Raw genomic sequence first — 24,193 nt, 5'->3', positions numbered from 1 at the left:
CCACTGACAGACTTTAAATTATATACATTTACAAGCGTACAAGCATATTGGTACTAAATACGTTAAATAGTTTTTCATAATATCTTTAAATTTTTTATTTTTTATAAATTATAAATAATTTTTTTTTTTTCATTTATAAATCATTTAATACAAAGTATTTTACAAGTCAAATACGTTGAATTACATTCCCAGGAGTTACAACAACTCAATTCATATTAACATATAGTAAATACAACATATTAAGAATAACAAAGAAACAAAGCAAGTTAGGCACCTTTATTACTAAACATAGCACAATAATATATACGACTTAAACCTTTTCTTACACAAGCAGAATAAATATTAAAAAAAAAAAACGCTTTTAAGAATAAAAAAAAGTAGTAAATCTACTAAGGGAGATAAGGTCATTAACATCACATGCCATGCAGATGATGCTGCCATAGTAATGTAAAACATATCCATCTCAGTTGGTAAACATCTGGATGCCTAAGAAATGTCGTATAGTACAATGAACACATGATTATTGGAAACGTAATTCGGATGTACAAAACGTGGGTCAGACCTAATCATGGTGTATACAACAGACGCGAAGATAGATGGAGAGAAAATAAAAAATTACGAAAAACCAAGTAGAAAAACTTAATAGAAAAACAAATAGTAAATGTTTATTTATTTAACACTTAATATACATAAACTATATATATACATATTAGGGCGGGCATATTGCCTTAGGGCAATATCTTCCTACCTACCGTTCAGATTCAGAAAATTACAAATACATGGACATATTGAATCTTATAATTTTATACAAAAATTTAAAACAAAGATTAACAAAATGAAACTATTAAAAAAAAATTAACACTTTACTATGAAGAGGAAAGAGGGAATTGGACAAAAAAAAGAAGGATAAATGAACAATTTAAATATTAAGAAAGTGACATTTCAATCTTGACTTAAATGTAAATAAAGAAAGGGCGTTAGGAACATTAGTGGGTAGATTATTCCACAATCAAACGGCTACTACTGTGAAAGAGATGGCAAGAAAATTAGAGCGATGACAGCGTATTAAAAGGGTTCTCTCGTTATTTGAACGAAAGGATAGTCTGTGTTGTGAAAAAAGTTGGAAGAGCTCTCTCAGATAAACAGGCAAAGTGGGGTTATTTAAAATATTGTGAAAAAGTTATAGAATTTAATATACATAGAAATAAAGAATTAAATTTGTTGCAACAAAAGAAAAACCATACTGAGAAGAAGATAACATTGAAAGAAATAAAGAAATCTAGAATTAACAGAATGAACGACCAGTCGTTGGGCGTTTATTTATTTATTTTATTTTATTTACTTATTTATTCATTTAAAAATACATATTACAAAAAAAACGTATCTCTAACTCTATGAGGCCAAGTCGGTCTTGTAATGTAATAGTCAGTGCACTTGCCTACCATACGGGTGATCTCAGCTCGATTCCTGACATGGTTGATATGAAATATTTATTTAAAACGGTGTTTTAAATAAATATTTAAAACACCGTTATACGAGAATATTGCATTGTCCCTAGACTGGTATCTGAACCGCAAACCTGATCATCTTACCTTCATGTAACAAAAAATATTAGTGTACTCTGCGATTAGTGTACTAAAACAGTGTCTTTTGCATCATTAGGTGCAGAAAAAGAATGACTTTGACGATGTTTCTTTTTTTTCTGCATGTAACTCATTTAAAGACTTTTTCTTTAAAAAATATGTTTTTTTTTTATCTCTGCTTTAGTATGTTAAGCATTGTTATTTAAAAAATTGTAAAAGTGTTTTTTTGTGTTTGATTTCAGCCCTTAATTATTTTATGAATGAAAATTGCAACATAATATTTCATTAGTTGCTTAATCGTGAGAAAGCTAATTTTCTTATGCATCCTTCAACATAAGAATATTATAATTATTTTGAGTTTGAACGTAGATAAAATTTGTGTATTTATTGAATTATTATGATTTATTTCTTAATTTAATTTAAAGAAACAAACAGTCGACAATGATATAGCAACATTAAAAAAATACAGTTTAATGACAGACCAGCAAAGTTTCCAAACAAGAATCATACATATTTTTAATTGTGTCGCAACAAAAGGGTGTGTTTATGTGTATTTGAATGAGAGTAAGTGTAGATGTGTGTTTGTGTGTATTAGTGTAGGAGTAAGCGTTCAGGTTTATGTAAGTGTGAGCATCATTAAATTGTAAGTGGGATCGTATCGCAACCAGAAATAAGAAGTCTTAATTTATTTTTAAATAAATTAAGGGGAATGTAAAATATATCTTTAAATGTAAAAAAGCATTATAGTTAGAGCAAAAACAATAGAGGAAAGAGTGTTGTGCATAGTTAGTGCTACAGACTGGCAGATAGAACAAATACCTTTTTCTTGTCACGCGAAAGAGGACATTATGATTTATTTTGAAGAGTAGATTAAATGAGTCTACTTTATTATTTAATTATTCAATTATTTATGTAAATAGCATAATTCAGATACAGCGCGTCTATTTTCAAGGGTAAAAAATCCATTTTGTTTTTCAGGCTGTAAGTACAAAGCGTTTGATTGTTTTTATAATCGAGGTATTTTAAAAATTTTCGTCGAACATTTTCAATCTTTGTTTTGTATTGTGGGCTCCACACAACGGATGCAAACTCCAAATTACTGCGTACAAAAGTATTGTGTAAAGTTTTTAATGTATTTGGTTTTTCAAAAGGTTTGGAAATTCTTAAAATGAAGCATTTGCATTTGGTATAGTGCTTGTTATCTCTCAAAAGGCTTTGCAAAAAAAGTCCTTTAAACGCGGTTATGAAACATGGTTTTCTCTCAAGCGAAAGACAGAATGTTTTTAAGTTCAGATATTTAAAAAAATATATAGATATAAAGTTGAATAATTATTTTTCCATGCTGCATAAAAATTTCAATATTATTTAGACGTGTTATGGCAAAATAAATATAAAAAACATAGATCTGATGGTCATTTAACTAGCGTGCAGTCCTGATCACTGCCAATAACCGACTGATTGAACGAATTTATTATTTTGTTTTGTCTCTTTCACACAAATATCGGCCACAAAATAACGTCTCTGTCTTCGTTTTTATACTTTTTATTCTTGTGCTCTTTCTTATACAGTAAAACAGATTTATTATGGTATTAGCATTATTTTCTTTTGTATTACGATTCTTCGAATAGCAACGATTAATATTTTTTATATTTAAATCCAGTATCTCGAATTTTGCTTTCCAAATCCAATGTAAAAATGTATATCCGAAGATTTTCAGACTACACAGGTACCCTGAAGATATTTCCTGCAGTAGTAGCCGAAGCGATAGAACGAATTGAACTTATCGGGGATCACCAAGAAAAATAATATTGATGACATTTTAATTCATTTAGTTTTAGTTATCTAAGAAAAAGGTCATGAAATTCAATTACCCAGGTCAAAAGCAATGCAGGATCATTAATAGGGCATGTCCTTGGTCAATTACGGTTCCCCATGTGGAAAGAAAAATACATTATATACGGTAAAAAAGTCCAAGAGGATGAAGGTAAAATGAAAGGGTTTGTCATGAAATTGAGGTTAATAATGTTAATGTAAAAAGGTTTTGTTTCCAAATGTACATTATTTTTATTTAATGTTTGGGCTTTTTTCAAAAATTGAAAACAGGAAACAATTATGTAAGTAAAATTAACCCAGAGATGAAGAACATTTTAGAGAAGGTAATATAGAAGTCCAGGCATCTACAGGGCTTATGACCTGTCAATGGCTGGTTTAAGTGGCCACTTTACACACTGTGTAACATTCACCATTCTGCCTATATTTGAACATCTATATTCCTTCAATTCTTTCATCTGTTGATGTTATGTATGTTTACATAAGAAACTTCTATTTTTTAAGAAAAGAAAAGAAAAAATAAGAACATATAAGATGTAAAAAAATAAATATTAGGCATTTGATTTAAGACACATAGTAATATTTTTTTATAATCATTTGCTCTATCATGATAAGTGTCAATGTTAACTTTTTAAAATATTTTGCTAAAGAGTCTTAACATACTTACAAGAGGGTTAAAATATGCCATTTGTTTGTAAAAAATGGAAGGTAAAATGCATCAGGTGATCTCAGACGCCTACGGAGAACGTACAATGACACATTTTTAACACAAAACACTGAATCAACATTATTGTGAATTATATTATTCAAGTGTATCATATCTATAATTTGTCTCCTAGTTTCTAACTTTTCAATTTTAAAATACTCCAAGCGCTCTTCATAACATTGAAGTATTCTGCCCATGTTATACTTAAATGACAAAAAACGAAGGAATCTTTTCTGTACAGTTTCAATTATATTTTTATAAATCACATAATGAGGTGACCAAACAATACTTCCGAATTCCAACTTGCTACGTACAAGAGAATTATACAAACAAATTATTGATGCTGCATTTTAAAATGGCTTGGATATTCCGTGTATGAAGCTCAGCATTTGTAAAGATTTATCTTTAACAATATTGAAATTATTGGAAAAAGTAAAACGTGAGTCAAATGTGATTTCAAGATCTCGGATTATGCTTACTGAGTTGAGTTCAATATTGTTAATGCTATAAGTAAAACAGGTTTGAGTTATTTTTCTTGTAAACGTTATTTTATAGCATTTTTGAACATTTAGATGTTTATCATTCAGTTCACATCATTCACTAGAATTACACACATTAGAAATTAGTAAAGCTATTGATTAAAAACTTCAAATAAAAAATAAAAAACTTAAAAATAATAATCAATTAAATTTAACTCTTTTAAAAATATTACCGTTATAATTCATTTTGTTTCCTTTCTCTCTCTTTCTTTCATTTTTCTCTTTTTGTCTCTTTCATATAATATTTTAAAATATAAATAGCAACGCGTGTAATTATAATTAAGTTTAGTTCCTGATGATGAGGTAGTGACCTCGAAACCGGTCAAAGTGTAACTGAAAATTTAAGTGGTATATACAAAATTATAAACATGTACGTGTGATACATAATCATGTTTCGGGCGTTTCTTGAAGGTGGCAAGAGAAGGTGCATTTTTTATACTAAGGTTAATATTGTGTTGCAAATATTGTATTAGACCTTAGAATAATAACTTGATAGAGTTGCCCATACAAAAAAATCATTTTATGATTGTTGACTACGAACTTAGCTACAGATTACAGCAATACAACGAGCCATAGGTACTTGCGTTGAGAATTCCAAGCGTTAACTGAAACCGTTCATTTTAAATTTGTTGGTAAACTAACAAACAAATTTAGAACGCTTTTGTCCTATGCAATACAGCTTAAGAACTTATCTAGAGAATTATTTTTCTGAGTATTAGACAATGTTAATCATGGAACAAAATTAAATAAATATTTACGGTCGTTTATTATTTTTTTTCATTTCCACCTTTGATCTACACTTTAGGAGGTACGACACAACCATTAAAAAGATTTACAACCACTTTTAAATCAATGTCTAATTACTTTTAATTGCAGTGATTTAATCACTGTTAAATTCAGCATAATATATGACTCGGACAATGTGGACATACTTAAATTACATATTATGGAACAATTAAGAGCAATATTTTTTTTAATGAGTGACTATTCTTCTTCACTCTTAACTTGTCCTCAATTGTAAATTTGAGTAAACCGTACACAAAACGATTATCTTAGCTAAAAAAATCAATCCAATTGTAAGTCAAATGAATAGAATTAGTTGACAAAGAGGATAAAACGTAATGTATGTTACATTACTTAAACTTTCACAGCGGACCTTCTGAGGTATGTTAGTCTTCAAAGAGCGTTTTACATGGACTAGAAAACTGTTCAGTATTAAGTTTTTCGAAACGTTTCCAGACAAAAAGTTGGATATTACTCTTTAGGGAGCTATTAAAATAAAAAAATTACAACAGAGATAGAGAAAATACATATTGTACTTGTTGGTAGTAAAAAAATGTAATCAAAAGTGAATTTTTCCACACTTCCTCTGTTCAGAATAGGTGGTACAGAAATTCCATGCATGACTTCAGTCAAAAACTTAAGTATTATCATTCATAAGCATTAAGGGTGGCACGATCAGGTAAACGAAGTTAGCCGTAAACTTTATAGCAGTTTGAATTCACTTAAAAGATTGCAGAATTTCTTGTGAATTAATGTTAAGCAAAAATTAGTCCAGAGCTTACTTTTTCCACTTCTTGATTATGCAGATGTATGTTATCCAGATGCTAATTCTGAATTACTTGATAAGTTGAAACGATTGCAGAATGTTTGTATACGTAATATCTTTGATCTTCGCAAATTCGTCAATATAAACGAATATCGCACGCAACTATATTTACTTAGTATCAGGCATAGAAGAATCATTCACATGAACAACTTCTTCACAATATTTGAAATAATATCACTTCGCCTGTTTATCTAAGAGAACTCTTCCAACCTCTATCACAACACGGAGTATCTCGTCGTTCTAGTAACGAGAGAACCCTTTTAATACCCTTTGTCACTATGTAGATATTTATGTTGTTTTCTTTAACCTTCTTCTTTCCTTCCCATCCCCTCTCCACTTTTCATAGTAAAGTGTTATTTTGTTAATATATTGTTTTAAAGTTAATCTTTGTTTTCAATTTTTTTACAAAATCGTTAGATTATATGTCCATGTAATTGTAATTTTCTCAAACTGAACGGTTTGGGTAGGTAGAAAGAAATTGCCTTATACGCCCTTATACGTATTTATATTACAGGGCTGGTTATAAGACATTTACAGGGCTAGTGATCTGTCATCAGCAGGTGAGGGTGGCTACTAAAATACTGTGCAACATTTACCATTAAGCCTATGTTTGGACATCTATATTCCTCCGATTCTTCCATCTGTCGTTTTAACTCAAAGATTGTGAAAAATAATATTTTTGCGCGCGGTGATGTAACATCATGTTTCCACTAGTAAAAGACTTAATATTCTTAAGTTCAGATATTAAAAAAAAAAAACATGGAGATATACAAAATTAGTAAATCAAAAATCATAAATACGCCACCCATATTAAGCGCGTGCGTCCCTCATTACTGTCATCAACCGACTGAATCTGTTTTACACAACACCCGCCACGAAACAGATGTGTTGTTGAATTAGTAGACATTCATTCTTCGCGTAACAAGGATATTTTTTTGTTTTTTTTTACAATAAACATAATTGATAAAACAGAGTATTAAAAAAATAAAGCATGGCATGGCCTGTTCGTGGGAAAACAAAAAAAAAAATTAATTTTTGCTCCTATGATAAATAGTGGACCGTTATAATATTTTTGTGCAACATTTTGTGTAAGAAAAAAAATATTAAAATATTATGTAAAAGATAAAATGGTATTTTTTTTTAAAGTAATGAAAAAACAAAATAAAAAATATTTAAAAAAAACACAAAAATATTTCTTATTATTAAAGGGCAACAAAATAAATCATAGAAAAAAAAATTCATATATTTAGTTTGAACCAGGATGGTGGATGTTTTTTAAAAGAAGAAAAATTTTGAATATTTGGAATCAATGAAATATTATCAGTAAAAAACGAATTAAACATTTTTAGGCCTATAAAATACGCATTTCTCTGTGTGAGCCTCGTTTTACAATGTGGTGTTTCTAACACACGATTCCTTCTTTGACTTGATCTACTTAAATTACTTGTAAATAAATGTTGAATCTTAAATATATATTTTAAACATTGAAAACAATATATTTGTCTTAAATCTAAAAGTTTAGCTTCTTGTAACAATTGAAAAGAGGGAAAAGTGCAATTTTCGTGAAGCATTATTTTTAATATAAAGTTTTGAACAGTTTCTAATGGTTAAATATGATTGTTGTAAGTTCCCCCATCCAATTATTCCTTAGGAAAGCGATGACTGTACAAGTGCATAATATACCATTTTAATCGTATTTAGCTGGGCGTAAATACTTTGTCTTTTGAACACATAGGTTAAATACCTTAGTTTATTCACAATTACTTCAAGATGATAAGTCCATTTAAGTTGACAGTAAATGATTACCCTCAGGTATTTTATGCACTTTTCAGGCTTCATGTTTTTACGGTTATTACATATGCCAAGATAACAATATTTATTATGAAACATTACATTAAGGGAAGAAGAATGGGGAAGATGATTTTGAGTTGTAAAATGGAATAAACAGTGTTTTATTACAATTTAGCGAAAGAAGATTTCAATCTAATGTTTTTTTTAATTAAAACCCACCATGGTAATGTAATTTTCTCTTTCCAAACCCGGTGTGAAAATGTTTAAAACGTGTTTTTTTCTTTTTTCAATATGCAGAATTCTGATATATATGAAACGGACTTAGTCAATACATAATTTGTTCTACTTTGTTTCTATAATAGATGCCCTCAATTTCTTAATCGGTATATAATATGTACATATTAAAGGTACCTATATTTAGAGGCAGGTACATGACATACCACCACATTTGTTATTGGTGCATTGAAATTTACATTTACTAGTAGAATGGCTGTTTTTATGTAAAATTACTAGCTTCCTTCCGTTATTAGCATTTGGCAAACGGTACTAAATTGGAACAAAATGGCGTGTTTACGCATTTTAGTAAGCCAGTGAAAGCATATTTATTTATTTATACTTTTACATTGTTTGTATTCCTTTTTTTATACAGAATAATGTTCCCTCACTGGGGTTGTCCCGTGCCGAGGGAAACATTTTACAAAATGTGACACATGCCTAAAATTAGCTATTTAACAAAGTTAACATAATAAAAACAATAAAAAAAACCTAATTAATCTAAATAACCTAATTAAAATTAACATAATAAACAATGAAAAACCAAAGTATTCATAAAAAACATAACCAATTTATATAGACCAATTTAAAAAAAATCATAAACAGTGCATACATTTTACCTATTTGGCTTGATCTACTCATCGATCCGTGCGCAATTCACCTCCACTATCCATTTTTTAATAGCAATTTTATATTGTGACAACTTACTAATTGTCCTTATGGATAATGGAAGTGGATTGTACACTTTAATCGAGTAGTAGGTCAATCCTCTTTGACCAAAGGTTGTATTTATATTTTTTATTTTTTTGCAGCATCGTCGTGGAGTATCTAGTAACTCTTGTATTTGTAACGGAAGGTTGCAACGAAAATAAAATAGTATTTAAGAATTTATTTTAAATGTTGGTAATGGTAATGTTGAGTCGGGTTGTGGTCCCGTGGCTAGTGTAGCGGACGCACGGATCAGAAATCCGAGGTTTGAACCCCACTCTACCCCAACTTGATTCCTATTTTCTAATAGTGAACTATTTACAACCCGTAGAAAATGGCGTCAAAATCAAAATGTTCGGGTAAATAATAAAAACGCAAATATATATTTTGAAAAAAAAAAAGTAACAAAAAGCAAAAAATAGTCACAACACGAAGATTAAACGAAATATCACATTTTTTTAATTTTTTTATGTTCATACGGCCTGAGCTGATTACAACAGTTACATGAAGTAACAAAATATACAAGAAACTAAAGAAAAGAAACATTTAACAATGTAGCAAAGACAAACAAATGCAATAAAATAATGGTTTATCATAATAATAATAATTTTTAAAAAAACTTTCAAACAACCTTTCAATATAGCCCGTTATACAATGTTCTATTGAAATGGTCACTCTAAACCTATAAAACTTAAGCCATTCTATCCCCTCCCACTTGTTTTCAACTATTTCTCAAAAAACATAAAATATTTTCATAATCTAACAGGTGCATGTTTATCCTAATTAGTACATGTGCTTACTAAAATGCCTGTCGTGTTGGTTTATATTTGTATGCAATATCTATAATGAAGGTGTATAGTGAGTTTTGCATGTTGATTTGATAGACGGTTACGTCTCGAAACCGGTAGACATAGAAAATTCGGTAAGTGGCAATATACAAATATTTTATAACATTTAGTAAAAAATCTTTATTGATAGTAATAAATAATTTTTTTTTCTTAAATAAAAATTGGTATACACGGTTAAATGGCTAACATTTTGCCACTAGCGATTTCCCAAAGTCTGATCAAAAACAAATAAAAAAAGATTTCTGAAACATATTATAAAAAATGAATAGTTAAAAAAAAAAAATTAAATGAAAACTTTAATAAATAAAATATTTAGAAAAAATAAGTAAAAAAATATCTAAGTTATGGTGTTTATTGCTTAAGTCATCAACATTTAATGTATTTAAATTCGTTCAATTGCATCTTCCAAATATTTATTAAAACTGTAGAAATATTTATTTATTAGCAACACTTTTATCACTCTTGAAAAAAAAATTCCGGCAGTACATTCATAAACACGATAAACATATAAGATTTTGAGCTAAACCATGCCAATCCATCTTTATCCCACACGGTTTTCGTGGCAAAGAGATCTAAGAAAAGCCGAAACATCTATCCCAAAGAATAGTTAGTAATGTATATATTATGTATTATCAAATTTATACAAAAAAACTAAACGAAAACATATCAAAATCAATAAAAAAAAAATTACTGTCTTAGAAAATGTAATTTTAAATGTGGCACAAGTAGAAATTTGTAATAATATTTTTTTTAAATCTTTCCTCTTAAGACCAAACTATTTTTTGTAGCACAGTGCAAAAATTGTTTATTGAATCGCAAAAACCACATTTTAAAAAAAGCAAACAAAATTTTGAAGCACAATTCGAAATGTTAATTTCAACAATAATGATGACCATATTGGAAGTTTTGGCTTCGAATTATTGAAATACAGTCCATAGATGGTTTTGAATGTCATTGATCTTCATTGACACACTTTTTATTTTGCATTACTCATATTCAATATTATATACACCTTATCATATTTTGTTTATAATTCTAATAATCTATAGAAACTTACGGCAGCTTGCCACCTACATGCCGCACACCGCATCTGCGGACATAAAGCTTGGGTTTCCTAGGAAAACGGTGCCGATATCTTAACGGCCGTACGAACGGTGATGCGGTGAACGGCCGCCGAAACGGTGACTAGAGAGTGGTTTCCTAGGAAAACGTTGTCATATCTGGCGGCCACGGCAGCTTATCTGTCAAAAATATGCCCTAGAATGCGATCTGTCATATTTGTCGTTATTTATGAATAGTTTGTCACAGTTTTATTTAATTTTAAACATTTTCGAAGGCATGCGACCTTCTCGTGCACGAAAATTGTATTAAAAAAAGAGTCAACTCTTTTTAAGATTTTTAAGACAGTGAATTCAAGGAGAAATACTGTTTTTCGAAGGAAAATATGAGGCGCATAATTACTCTAGTAAAACTCGATTTGGAAGGACACAAACGAGATGAGAAAATACCAGTAGAACTCCAGGGCCTATTTGCTATTCGGTACTGGGGTAGTAATGAGGTATGTAATGAATAATAATTTTGGCAATATGTAAGTATCGTTTCTATCAATTCATTTGACAATTTTAAATACGTAAATGTTTGATGCCTTTAGATATTAACTTTTGATAAATCTTCCAGATTCAAGACGACTCTGCTGATATACACGAATTTAGTCACCAAACTATTTCAACATCAACATCAATTGGCATGAAAAACACCGGACTATATTATAATGAAGCCAGTGTCCAGAACAAATGTAGTTATATCCGGCTTATTTTGTATGAGAGGATTTCTTAAAGTTATAGGTGCAATAGATTTTTTTTTTTAAATTTATTAATAACAAATTTAAATACAATATTAAATACAATTTTTTTCATTAATCAATTACATATATTTACATTATCGTTTCCCATTACGTAAAAGAAATAAACAATTATTGTGTACATAATGGGGAGTGACGTCTTATAATAGATTATTTTAGAATAACATAAATAAATTACAAAAAAGATATTAACGATGTTTTCAATCAGTGTTACATAAAGAAGAATTATAGATGTAATTTTTTACTTCTTTCTTAAATATATTGTATTCCTGACTGTACTTTTTATTATCTTTGTTCATTTCATTAAAGAAAAATATTCCTCTGTAAGTATAATGATGTTGTGCAGTAGTTGTTTTTAATTAATTTAATCCATCACAATAGATCTTCACAGGTTGCAGTGACGTCAGGAGTTTGTATACAAGGCCTACTTCACAATATCTTTGATATCCGATAATAATGCTATCAACAAAAAAGGCATTTGAATTGTTTCAAACAGATAAAATATTACTCCCTAGTTTACCTCACCCTTTAGATAATAGTAGAACTTTATTTTTCAAATTTGATCCTGTACTTACATTTAATTAAGTGTGTTTGCAATAATTGGATCAATTCAAAATAATCATCATTTAAATGATTTCAGTATAATATTAGATGCTCAATTTCAACATTCGAAATTCATTAATGATCTTGAAAAAAAAACCTTGATCAAATTTGGGCACATGATATCATACAAAGTCCTATATCCAAGCAACATTCTAAAACAAAATGTATCCCTAGAGTTAAAAGTTTTTAATGAGAAAACAATTGGTGGGTTTAAAGTGCGTAGCGCCTAAAAATCCAGAACTGTTTGTAGAACCCGAGAGTACTCTAGATTTTAAAAGTATATTTTGTAGATGGTGGAAGATTGTAAATGGGTAAAGTGTATTTGAATTTCAGAGATTCAACAATCTTCACAAGGAACCCTTTAGAGAAGATAGTGTAGATCATAAAAATTTTCTAAGAAACATGTCCCTTTGGTTAAAAACTTGGAGACTCTCAATACCTGAGAGTTAGTCTCTAGGTGTACAAAAATTTAAATCCCCCATTACTACATTGGATGCGTTTTCAATGTTGATCCAATATATATTTTCCATGCATAAAGTAGAATATTTACTCTTGAGTAAATTTCAAAACGATAACTTAAAAGCGAGGTTCGGCTGTTATCGTCAAACGAGTGGAGCTTATTATTGTATTATTTATTTGCAAGTCTTAGAGAGTAAGAGAAAGCTTTGATTTAAATGTGCTGTAATATTGCTGGAGTGGAGTGAGGTTTTGGTAGGTATGTGAATATGAGAGTTAGTGTATATGAGTGTGAGGGTGGGTTTGTGGAAAGGGTGAGTGTGTGTTTGATACAAGTGGATAGAAACATCTTAAATTTATAATGTAAAAACAAATATATGATTTATAGTTTATATAATATATGTTTAGTCTCTCTGATTTGATGTTATATGTTAAACTTTTAAATAGTATTCCTTGAGTATGTTGGATTTATAAATAAATATTTGCAATTTGTAAAATATCATAATTACTTATAATCACATCTATATAATAACTAATTTTAGTTTATTTAATCCTGTAATTATTGTTATTAATATCATACTAAATGGGATATGATAAGGTTTGCTGACGATATTGCTATGGTTGCTGAAAGTGAAGAAGAACTGCAAGAGCCCTTACAACTATGGAAAGCATTCTTCAAAATAACTACAGTATGAAGATAAATAAAGACAAAACAAAGCTACTGACTGTAGGCCGAATGCAACACCAGATAAGAGTAGTGATGTCGGGAATACCACTAAAGAACACCTAGGAGTTTCTCTACCTCGGGAGCAAAATAACTTTGGGACGGTTGGTCTAAGAGCGAGGTCGACAGCCGTATACATCAAGCTAGACTTGCATTTAATAAAAGGTCCAAAATAAAAGAATAAAATAATATAGACCTAAAACTAAGAATACTCCTAATCAAGACCTATTTATGGAGTATCTTGATGTATGGCTGCGAGACATGGTGCCTATCCGAAAGAGATAAACGGAGACTAGAGGCTTTTGAGATGTGGTCCTATAGAAGACTACTAGGAATTTCCTGGAGAGACCACATTACAAATGAGGAGGTTCTCCAAAGAATCGAAGGTGGAAGGCACCTGCTCAGGACCTTGTCCGAAAGGCGAGCGGGATGGATCGGTCATGTAATACGTCAAGAAGGCCTGCATGTGCAATGGAGGGGATGACCGGGGGAACAAATTCTAGGGGATGCCCACGCCGAGAGTACCTGGAGGACCTATTAGAGGACGTGCGCTGCTCATCATATGTTGACTTTAAATGAGCCGCACAAGACAGGGAGGAATGGAGGAGAAGAATGAAAGGAATTGCTGCCAGCCAATCCCAGGATTGAGACCAGAGAAGAAGAAGATCATACTCAAATAATTTTAAAAAATACATTACATAATAATTTATAAAATAAAAGGTGTATGTTTTTGATTAAATAAAAATAATATATGCAATAACTACATTTTTATTTGTAACTGATCTTGGTGCGTTCTATTCCTTCACAGGGCCAATTTCTAGTGTTTTGGTGAACAAATCATGATATCATGTAAACAGAAATAAGAGAAAGAAATATTTTTTTCTTTTATTTAGGAAACATTAAGTACTATTACATAGTTTTATAGTATGCAAAATTTTATGTAAATTATGTTTTTAATACCTCTTATGAATATACACATTATTGTTATTCCATTTTGTATTATAATTTTATATGTATTCTTCTCCTTTTTGTAAATCATGAGAAATGGAGTTTATACTCACATAATATATTCTCTATTGCATAATATTTATGTAAATTTAAGATCATAATGAAAAGTTCTCAAACGATAACGATACTAAAACGATTTCTTGTTTAGCATTAGGTCTTATACCCATATATATGTAACTCATATAATATTTGTACTTTTATACAAATATGAACCAAACTTTTCTTTTTTAAATATCTCTTTGTAAAACAAAAGAACCAGAATTCACTTTACTTTATGTTTTCTTTAATATTCATTTATGAACTTGTAAATATTATAGTAACAATTTATACTGGAACATCAGAACTTAATATTGCTTACTTTATATAAACTCTACAGATTTCTTCTGAAAAATTACAATCATTATACACTTACTTCTTACAGACACCATAATATATACTTATAACTTTCATATGTAATAATATACAAAACTAATTATTCTTTTCTCACTTAAAATTTTTATCTATTTTTTATTTTTTTGTCACATTTAATGTTTATATCTTTTTAATTTATGAAAACTTAATTGGTCTTTTTATGTTAAAAAATTGTTGTTTTTAATACTTATTTTTTATTTTTTTTAAAAAAGAAATATTTGCGTTCTTATGATTTACCCAAATATTTAATAAAATAAAATAAATAAATAAACTACAAACTGTAAGTTCGAAACCAAAATGTCTTCAGCGTTTAACTAATAATTTATGTACCTCACAACACAGTATTGTATAACTTTTAATTCTTTAGGAATATCATCTGCTCCATATCATACAAGTATATGTCCAACCTCTTTAAATCATAATTAAATTCATTTTATTAGTCTGTCAAAATATAATATAGTATTTTACATAGTAACAACAAATATAAAGAATACATTTGTCATTACAAAGCAGACATTGTTATCAATTCATTATTACTCTATTATAGCTATGTAAGTACTCACCTAGAATTTGCATCCATAATTTGGAATCCACAATACATTACTTATATTGACAGGCTGGAGAAAGTACAACATATTTTTTAAAACATTTGGATTTCTGATGCTTTCTTACATTTCGTGAGATTACTTAGCATTAGGTCTTATACGCATATATTATATGTAACTCATATAATATTTGTACTTTTATACAAATATGAACCAAACTTTTCTTCTTTAAATATCTTTTTGTAAAACAAAAGAACCAGAATTCACTTTACTTTACGTTTTCTTTAATATACATATATAAACTTGTAATAATTGTAGTAACAATTTATACTGGAACATCAGAACTTAATATTGCTTACTATATATAAACTGTACAGATTTCTTCTGAAAAATTACAATTATTATACACTTACTTTTTACAGACACCATAATATATACTTATAACTTTCATATGTAATAATATACATAACTACAAACTGTAAGTTCGAAACCAAAATGTCTTCAGCGTTTAACTAATAATTTATATACCCCACAACACAGTATTGTATAACTTTTAACTCTTTAGGAATATCATCTGCTCCCTATCATACAAGTATATGTCCAACCTCTTTGAATCATAATTAAATTCATTTTATTAGTCTGTCAAAATATAATATAGTATTTTACATAGTAACAACAAACATAAAGAATACATTTGTCATTACAAAGCAGACATTGTAATCAATTCATTATTACTCTATTATAGCTATGTAAGTACTCACCTAGAATTTGCATCCATAATTTGGAATCCACAATACATTACTTATATTGACAGGCTGGAGAAAGTACAAAATATTTTTTTAATATATTTGAATTTCTGATGCTCTTTTACATTTCACTTGAAAGACTTTTATTCTTTCTTTTTCCACTGCTGGTTTTATATTTTTAAACTTATTTGAATTACTTTTAGAATAGCATTTAAAAATAATATATTGCTTTTTTTACCACAATATGTTATTATTTTTTTAAGATGTTTTTTTAAATTAACTTAAATTTATTGTCTTTTTTTCTTTAAATATCTCTTTTTACAAAGAGATATTTAAAGAAGAAAAGTTTGGTTCATATTTGTATAAAGAACTAATATTTTATGAGTTATATGTATATATATGAGTATAAGACCTAATGCTAAACACGAAATCATTTTAGTATAGCATACTTGAGGATTTTTCATTATAATCCTAAATTTACATAAATATTATGTAATAGAAAATATATTATGTGAGTATAAACTACATTTCTCATGATCTAAAAAACGGAGAAGAATACATATAAAATTATAATACAAAATGGAATTACAATAATGTGTACATTCATAAGAGGTATTTAAAACATAATTTGCATCCAGGTAAAAATAGTTTGCTCATATTTATTAGTACATTTTTGTTTTTATGATCAGTATTATTCTGGGAAGTGTTCATTTCAGGGGAGTGTCTGCCTTCCTGGAGGTGGATCTGGTAAGTCCGAAGTAAGTACTGCTGTGGGTATGGTGTCATTGGATTTTTCCATCACAATAGTGAAGGTAGATTTCAGAAAGTCTTGTCTCCCGTCTGTTCTACATTGTATGGCGTTCTGGAATGGTCTTCTGTGGCAGTCAGTAAATATAAATACGTGGCTCGTGTTGAGAAGTTCTTTGTGGATAAAGGTTTTTTTTGGACTGTGGTGGATGCCTGGTGTTTGTCTGATGTCTGCGAGTCTGAGTCGTAGGTCGTTGACGAATGTCCCCTTGTCCTTGCATGTTGAGGCAGTGAAGAAATCGCTCGGGAGCCTAGTAATTTCTGCTGGCAAACATTTGAGTTCGACTCGCACAGCAAATCTAGTAGTACTATCGGGAGAGTATCTACCCTCTCACTACTCGTATCTTGATCTGCACTTGGGTGAAAATAATTTTGTAGTATGTACTTATTCTGAAAATAAAATTCACAATGAATATACAGGAAAGTTATTGCAACCTACCTTATGTATCTAAATAAGAACTTATTACTGGTGTTTATGGAGTTGCTATAAAACGAGTTTGAACTTGTCTCAAATATAAATGGGAGCTCATTTACATACCATATTATTTAATTGAATTCGGTGATAAGAATCCTGGAACAAATGTATTAATAAGTCCCAAGTATGTCTACATTTAATTGTTTTTCTGTGCCATAAGTTTACTCATTAAAAACAATGTTTTGAGTATGTCCATATGTTTGCAGACAGGCTGGATTTCCTCCCTAGGGAGTTATCTAGTTCTAAATTTGTTGCAACAGAGAGGGAAAACATTTTCGAGAAGGGAATATGGAAGTCTAGGCACTTACAGGGCTTATGCTCTGTCATAGGCTGGTTTAAGTAGGCATTTTACACATTGTAACATTCTCCATTCTGCCTATGTTTTAACATCACATTTCCTCAACTCTTCCATCTGTTTTCTTTTGTGAAGTAAAAGAGCTGAAACTTTTATCATTTGGGTGAGATTTATTCGCCTGAACCAATTCACCTACGACGCAAATTCAGTATTCCCTTCTCAAAAATGTTTTCCCTCTCAGTTGTAACAAAAATTGTTTATATTGGTGACTACTCTTTGGTGTTTGTAGCTTTCTAGAATAAATAAATGTAATAATTAATGCAGAAAAAATATTATAGTAATGTTTATACAAGAATTACATTGGTATACTTATTTGTATCCATCGACAAATTTGTTGTATTCATTTCATGTTCAAAGGGCATATTTTATTCAAAATTCATCAAACTTACTCTGTTAAGATTATGTTCCAGGCATTTTTCTTGGCTCTTTAATATTCATGGAGAACTCCTTATTTTAAATCACACCCATGTGACTTTTAATCTGAAATGTTGTGTGTTATTTCATAAAATGTCAACTTCAAAATAGGTTAGGATTTGGTAAGGTAACCTAATAAAAAGTTTGATAATGTCCTTACAAGACAAAATGCGTCACATTTTACACCCTTGTAAATAAAAAAAATAAAAGGATAATTGAATCCAATAAAAGCATTTCACTTTGGATACCTTACGAAATTTTAATACAGAATTCAACCAATTATCTGCAGACACAATAAATAGGTTAGGATTCCTTGGAATCTATTACGTATAAACAATGTTATAATAAATGATTTGAATTAGAAAAATAACATTATGATAGATGCTTAGCTTTTTTCTTGTAGCTTATAAACATTTGCTCTGTTATTTTTATATGATTCTATTGTTATTTACATTTTAGTACATACCTAATATTTCAAGCGTTGTCCCGATATTTCTTCACGAACTTTGTTTCAACTCGACTTTTTAATAGTCTTTGCCCTTCCATTACATAAATCGTCATGATTTTTACAAAATTAATCAATATTTCGTCATTTTCAACATTCCGCAGCACGTTTGCACTCATTTTGACAGCTAAACGGTAACCGCTTCGCGACAAAAACCGTTCGAAAACAGTTCGCACCGCTGTGACGGCCGTCCTGCAAATGGCGGCACCGTTGCTTCGACGTTACGTTCACGGTCAACGCTCTCTAGGAAACCGGCGCCATTGATTTACATAGTCAACGTTTTAATGACGTCATCCGCCGTCCCGTGACGGCCGCTTTGTGACGGTACCGCTGTCTTAGGAAACCATAGCTTAAGTCTCCATGGCGGTGCCACGTATATGGAAAAATTCCTTGTTGCCAAACGAGAAAGCTGCCCGAAAGAATTCTCTGTTATCTGATAGCCTTAGCATTTCTGTGCTAAAATAAGGTAATCAAAAAACACATAATATGCAACCGGTAGACATTAACAGTCCGCAAGTGGTTGTATACTTATACTGTTTACATATAATTGATTAAACAAAGTTCAAGGTAAATATTCTCTGAAAATACCATACTAATTACACGCACATTTCGCAGCCCCCATTTGAAGTGCCACAAGTCTAAATGCGACAAACTGAGAAAGAAAAAAAATAAAATTTTGAAATAAGTAATTTTTTTACCATAGATTCATATAAAACCATTGACCTTATCTAATTTTACGTAATATTCATTCAATAACAACTATCAAAACATTTTTTTTTTTTTTTTTTCGAATTTTGAAACATAATAAATATATCGGGAGTCTAACGATTGTATAAAAGTTTTGTTTCACCCGTCGATTTGAGGAGTGCTCTCCCAAAACTGTAGTTGTGTTCTTGTACAAGAATAAAAATTATGTAACACTAAAAACAAAGTTTTATTTTCATAATAATTCATATATTTATTATTATAACACATAACGGCAAGGGTATAAATTGCCTAAAGGCAATTTCTTCTTTCCTACCTAAAACGTTTAGTTTGAATAGCTATAACTGTGATAGATTATAAATAAATATCATTGAAGTGTGTATTTATGCACTCCGTAGGCGGTTATAGTATTTTTTTTAGTTGTGGCAGTCAAATCGTATTGAATGTGATACTTTATTTTAAAAACTATTTTTTTCTACTTATGGCACCCTTAACGGGGGATGCGATATTCTAGCACAAAGAGTGAGATCCCAGGAGTACGTGAGTAGGAAAATGCCCTTGTATTGTAAGGTCTTATTCAACAAGGGAGTGGAAATGTTCCACTTTGGTAAAATAATCCCTATTTTTCGTGGTAAACTTTAAACCTTTGGACAGTAGAAAAATCAAACTTTTTACACGGCAAATTCATTGAATATTGTCATATTACATTTCAATAAACTTTCAGGTTGTTTATATATTAGTCAACGTAACATGTTGAAGGATATTAGGTTTTTCAAGGACTCGCAAACATTAAACGTGAAGTAGACAGATTTCAGGCTTTTTAAGGCATAAAATATGAAATTTATTACTACAGAGAATAAAAACATTTTGTAGAAGGGAATAAGTCCAGGAATTAAAAAGTTAAATTTCCGAATATCTCCATCTAATTTTGTATTACAAGCCGACTCTATCTAAATTTAGGTAAAAGTAAAGAAAAAATGTAATAATTAAATAGTTTTTGTGAATTGATTTTATTTTTACGGCTAGATGCCGCTTTATGTCAATAAAACAGAATCTAGCCACATTATATCTGCATCTAGCCGTTAGTTTTTAAAACTGACCGTTATTTTAAAATTTAATTCTAATTCAAAAAAAAAATTCCCCTTCGTTTTGAGACTGGCTTTAAAAAAAAAAGCGCCATCCTCAGAACGAATCAAAATTTAAATTAATCGTAATCAAAGTAAAAATTGCTGGGTGGAACAAAATCTTTGGCACTTTAAATGCGCAGATATGTGTATCGTGGGGTACTAGTGTATTTTCGTGATCGTTTGGGAGAATTTATCTATAACTATGATGTCATAATGAAGGAGTAACGTCCTTAACTTTCCACTTTAATAGCGGCCCAGGAACGATAATATGGTTAAGTGCAAAAAAAACTTTTGGAAACAAAAGGTATTTTAAATTGAACGAGTTATTCCATTCACAATGAGATAGATTTATTCCAACTTGATTATTTTTGCAAACTGAGTCTGTCTACCTGAGATTAAACGTCGAGTTGAAAATGATTTTTCTGAGTTCTGGTCTATTACACTCACAACTATATCTTTACCGTCACGGAAGATGATAAAAGTTACTTGCACATAATTTTTGAAGTTTCATTGAACTGTTTTAAACAATTTGCACTTCGGCGCGTGCAAAACGCTCGTTTCAAAGCCTTAATAGTCGGAGTCAGCGACGCTTGAAAATGTGGGAAGTTAACTTGAAAACATTTTATTTGCGAAACGTCACGCCTCCTTGATTTGAGCTTATTACTGCGATGTTGGTAAATACTCGTTATACCACAGTTTTCTAAAAATCATCCCTATTACCTGCGTTGCCCTGAAATCAACAAGATGATCAAATGTTCTGAAGTATCTTTCTTTACTATAGTTAAAATTATGTTCTAAATTTGACTATTTTAAACGAAATTTGCGTTAATGGGTTGAATAGTTCTATATCCTACATCCACAATAACAGAGAACTTCCTTTTGTTTTTCTTATAAAGGTTCCTTTTACTTTTTTCAATTAAATTTATATATTTTCTCATTTTTATTGTGTCATTATCAAGTAGCAAATACCGAATCAGAATAGACGATGTTGTCACAGATTGGTTTTAGGTTACCACCGGAGTTCGCCAAGGTTGTGTCCTTGCACCGTTCCTTTTTATAATCCTTACAGACTTCATCCTTAGACAGTCAATTATACTAGATCAAAGAATTCCATCTCTTTTTCCCAAAAACTCTGCTACTTAAATTATGCCAATGATGCGGTTATAATTGACGATTTAGTCGAGGTTCTTCACGACGCAGTAGATAAGCTAAATAGGTACTCCGCATGCATGGGTTTAAAAATCGATAATGCAAAAACCCATATACTTTAAAATGCTTTGTGCCTTGATGCATGAAATTCCCTAACTCTGTAAAACTAAATCATCGAAAGGGTCGAAAGTTTCAAATATCTGTGAGTATATGTTACAGAAAAAAGCAGCTTTTAAAAATAACTGGGAGTGCGGTTAGAAGTAGCAGGTGCCACATTCAACAGTATGAAGGGTGTCTAGAAATTGAAAATGAAATGTCACCTTTATAACGCCTACTTAACACATATTCTTCTCTGCGGATGCGAATTGTGGCACCTCTCTGGGGCCCAAAACAGCAAAATTCTGAGTTTTAAGAATAGGTGTCTAAAAAGAATCTCGGGTGCGCGGTGGTTTGACTTTGTGAAGAATAAAGTTAAAAAAAACGGACGCGGAAACTTCAGTGACAACTGTCGTCAAGCGGAGGCAATATGGCTAGCTTTGGCATAAACTGAGGATGCTTCTTGAGAGCCTTAACCACGCTTGCCTACTTAACGAGGCGTCAGGTTCTTGACGTCCTGGAAGTCCACTGCTGACTGTTCGTCAGTTTATGTCAGACGAGAACCTGACTTAGAAGGACACAAAGGAGCTAGTAGCCGAGAGAGATGCATAAAGGCTCTTTGTGGATACCGTATGCTCCAACTAAGGAGCGGACATGGAATGATGATGACCATTATTATTGAGCAATCGGTAAAAAAATGCTCTATTTTAGTATTATCCTTATGATTCCTAACCTTTTTAGACAAACTATAAACAATATTTTTTATGTACCTATTATTCTTATTTTTAGTGGTGGGGATCAGTGCTATGCAAGAGACGTCTCAGACTATTGTGAACTCAGAACTATTGTGACGGGTCCCCTCAAATAATTCTCGCGCTCCAAGCCCAGGTCTATAAAGAGCCTGGCTACTGTGTGGAAGGCAAGAGTTTATATTTTCCTAAATCTCTCTCTTCAATCCCAGATCTGTAAAGTATCGGGCTATTAGGCAGGGAGCGAGCTCTTAAACATCCTCAGGTTTGACCAGTAGTCCCCCGAGGATGAGGCTTCTTTCATGATGTAAAGCATTACATTCACATATATTGTGTATAGGTGTTTCCTTATCTGCACTGCAGAACCAACTCTAGTGACGTTATGTTAAGGAAAATTATACTTGTTTAGTAATGTAAGTTATTATTATGTTTATAACTTATTTTATTTATTGTATTTATATTCTGCCTTAGTTTGTTACGACAGATAATTGAAGTATAATTAAAAACAAAATAAAGATATAAAACTTTAAGCTAACTCTTGCCAATCTATTTTCATCCCAAATCGTTCTAATGGCGGAGAGATCTACGAAAAGCAAGGAGATAACTTCCAAAGAATTCCAATTTGTGTGACGAATCAACTTATCAATACGTTCACCATATTGGGGCATAAAACCAAAAGTTGCTCTTAGAAGATTTGATAAATAGCACTTTTTTACTTCTATAGATATGGTTGGGAACATGAGAAGAAATTTATTGCAACAAACATGGGACATCACTTATATCATTAAGTATTTTGAAAACACAAATAAAGTCCATCTCATTTCTACGTTTCTCTAATGAATACAGATTGAGAGATTGCTCTATCTTAAAATGGGAATAATTATTATCCCTTTGCAATTTGCGGAACCATACCACTTTTCTAAGAAAACGGTGTTATTTTATTGCTGGGATATAATGTAATTTTTAATAACCTATTTCAACCATTGTGGAAAATGGAAATTGACTTTTTTTAAATAATTGTATTTTTTATGTTGTATGCATTTCATGTAAAATATATTATTTTCAGTGTAAACAATTAAACTCCTAAACACTGTCTATGTAAATATGACGCTTTATATCACAAAAGAATTCGCATCCTTGGAGGACCACTGGTTAAACCTGAGGATGCTAGAGCACTAACTCTCTACCAAATAGCCCGATACTTTGAGGATCTGGACTTGCAAAGGGAAATTAAACAATATAAAAACTCTTGCCCTCCACTTAGTGGCGAGGCTTTTTTAAAAACTGAGCTTTGAGGTCGCAGTGACGCCAAGGACTTATATAGCACTGACCCCCATTTTTCTGAGTCAGAATAATACTGTACATGGTTTTATTAATAATGTAAGCAAATGCGCTAATTACTAGATCACGAAGCGGGGTTTAATTTCTTTTACAACAAACGTACCGTTAAAACAGATTTCACAAAATAAGAACTCTTCTTACATTTTTTTGTGATTACTTTTTGATATGTCACAAAAGATGCGTAATTAAAAGAAAGTTATTCATAGTCCACGATCCATGAAAACATGAA

The 24,193-nt window shown here is 30.5% G+C and overlaps 1 protein-coding gene and 3 long non-coding RNA genes across 6 annotated transcripts in view; 2 read left to right on the top strand and 2 right to left on the bottom strand.

Annotated features, from left to right (window-relative positions):
- LOC148282959 (uncharacterized) overlaps window positions 1–22,294 on the top strand; it is a 159,871-nt gene extending 137,577 nt beyond the window's left edge. The window contains exon 2 of the long non-coding RNA XR_015821975.1: window positions 22,197–22,294. This is a non-coding gene — a long non-coding RNA (uncharacterized LOC148282959). The remainder of the gene's footprint in view (window positions 1–22,196) is intronic.
- Osi24 (Protein) overlaps window positions 1–24,193 on the bottom strand; it is a 157,092-nt gene that overhangs the window by 130,980 nt on the left and 1,919 nt on the right. The gene's annotated exons all lie outside the window — the stretch shown is intronic.
- LOC148282961 (uncharacterized) lies at window positions 10,992–13,271 on the top strand. Its single transcript, XR_015821971.1, has 2 exons — window positions 10,992–11,445; window positions 11,565–13,271. It is a non-coding gene; the product is annotated as an uncharacterized LOC148282961 (long non-coding RNA).
- LOC148282960 (uncharacterized) lies at window positions 16,869–18,507 on the bottom strand. The gene is made up of 2 exons (XR_015821970.1): window positions 18,268–18,507; window positions 16,869–17,438 (listed from the first exon to the last, which is right to left on the bottom strand). It is a non-coding gene; the product is annotated as an uncharacterized LOC148282960 (long non-coding RNA).

The sequence above is a fragment of the Micrasema longulum genome, unplaced genomic scaffold, assembly GCF_059751315.1.
Source record: "Micrasema longulum isolate JH-2025_06_02 unplaced genomic scaffold, ASM5975131v1 h1tg000274l, whole genome shotgun sequence".
Classification (NCBI taxonomy): Eukaryota; Metazoa; Arthropoda; class Insecta; order Trichoptera; family Brachycentridae; genus Micrasema; species Micrasema longulum.
This window is presented reverse-complemented; position numbering and strand designations above follow the sequence as displayed.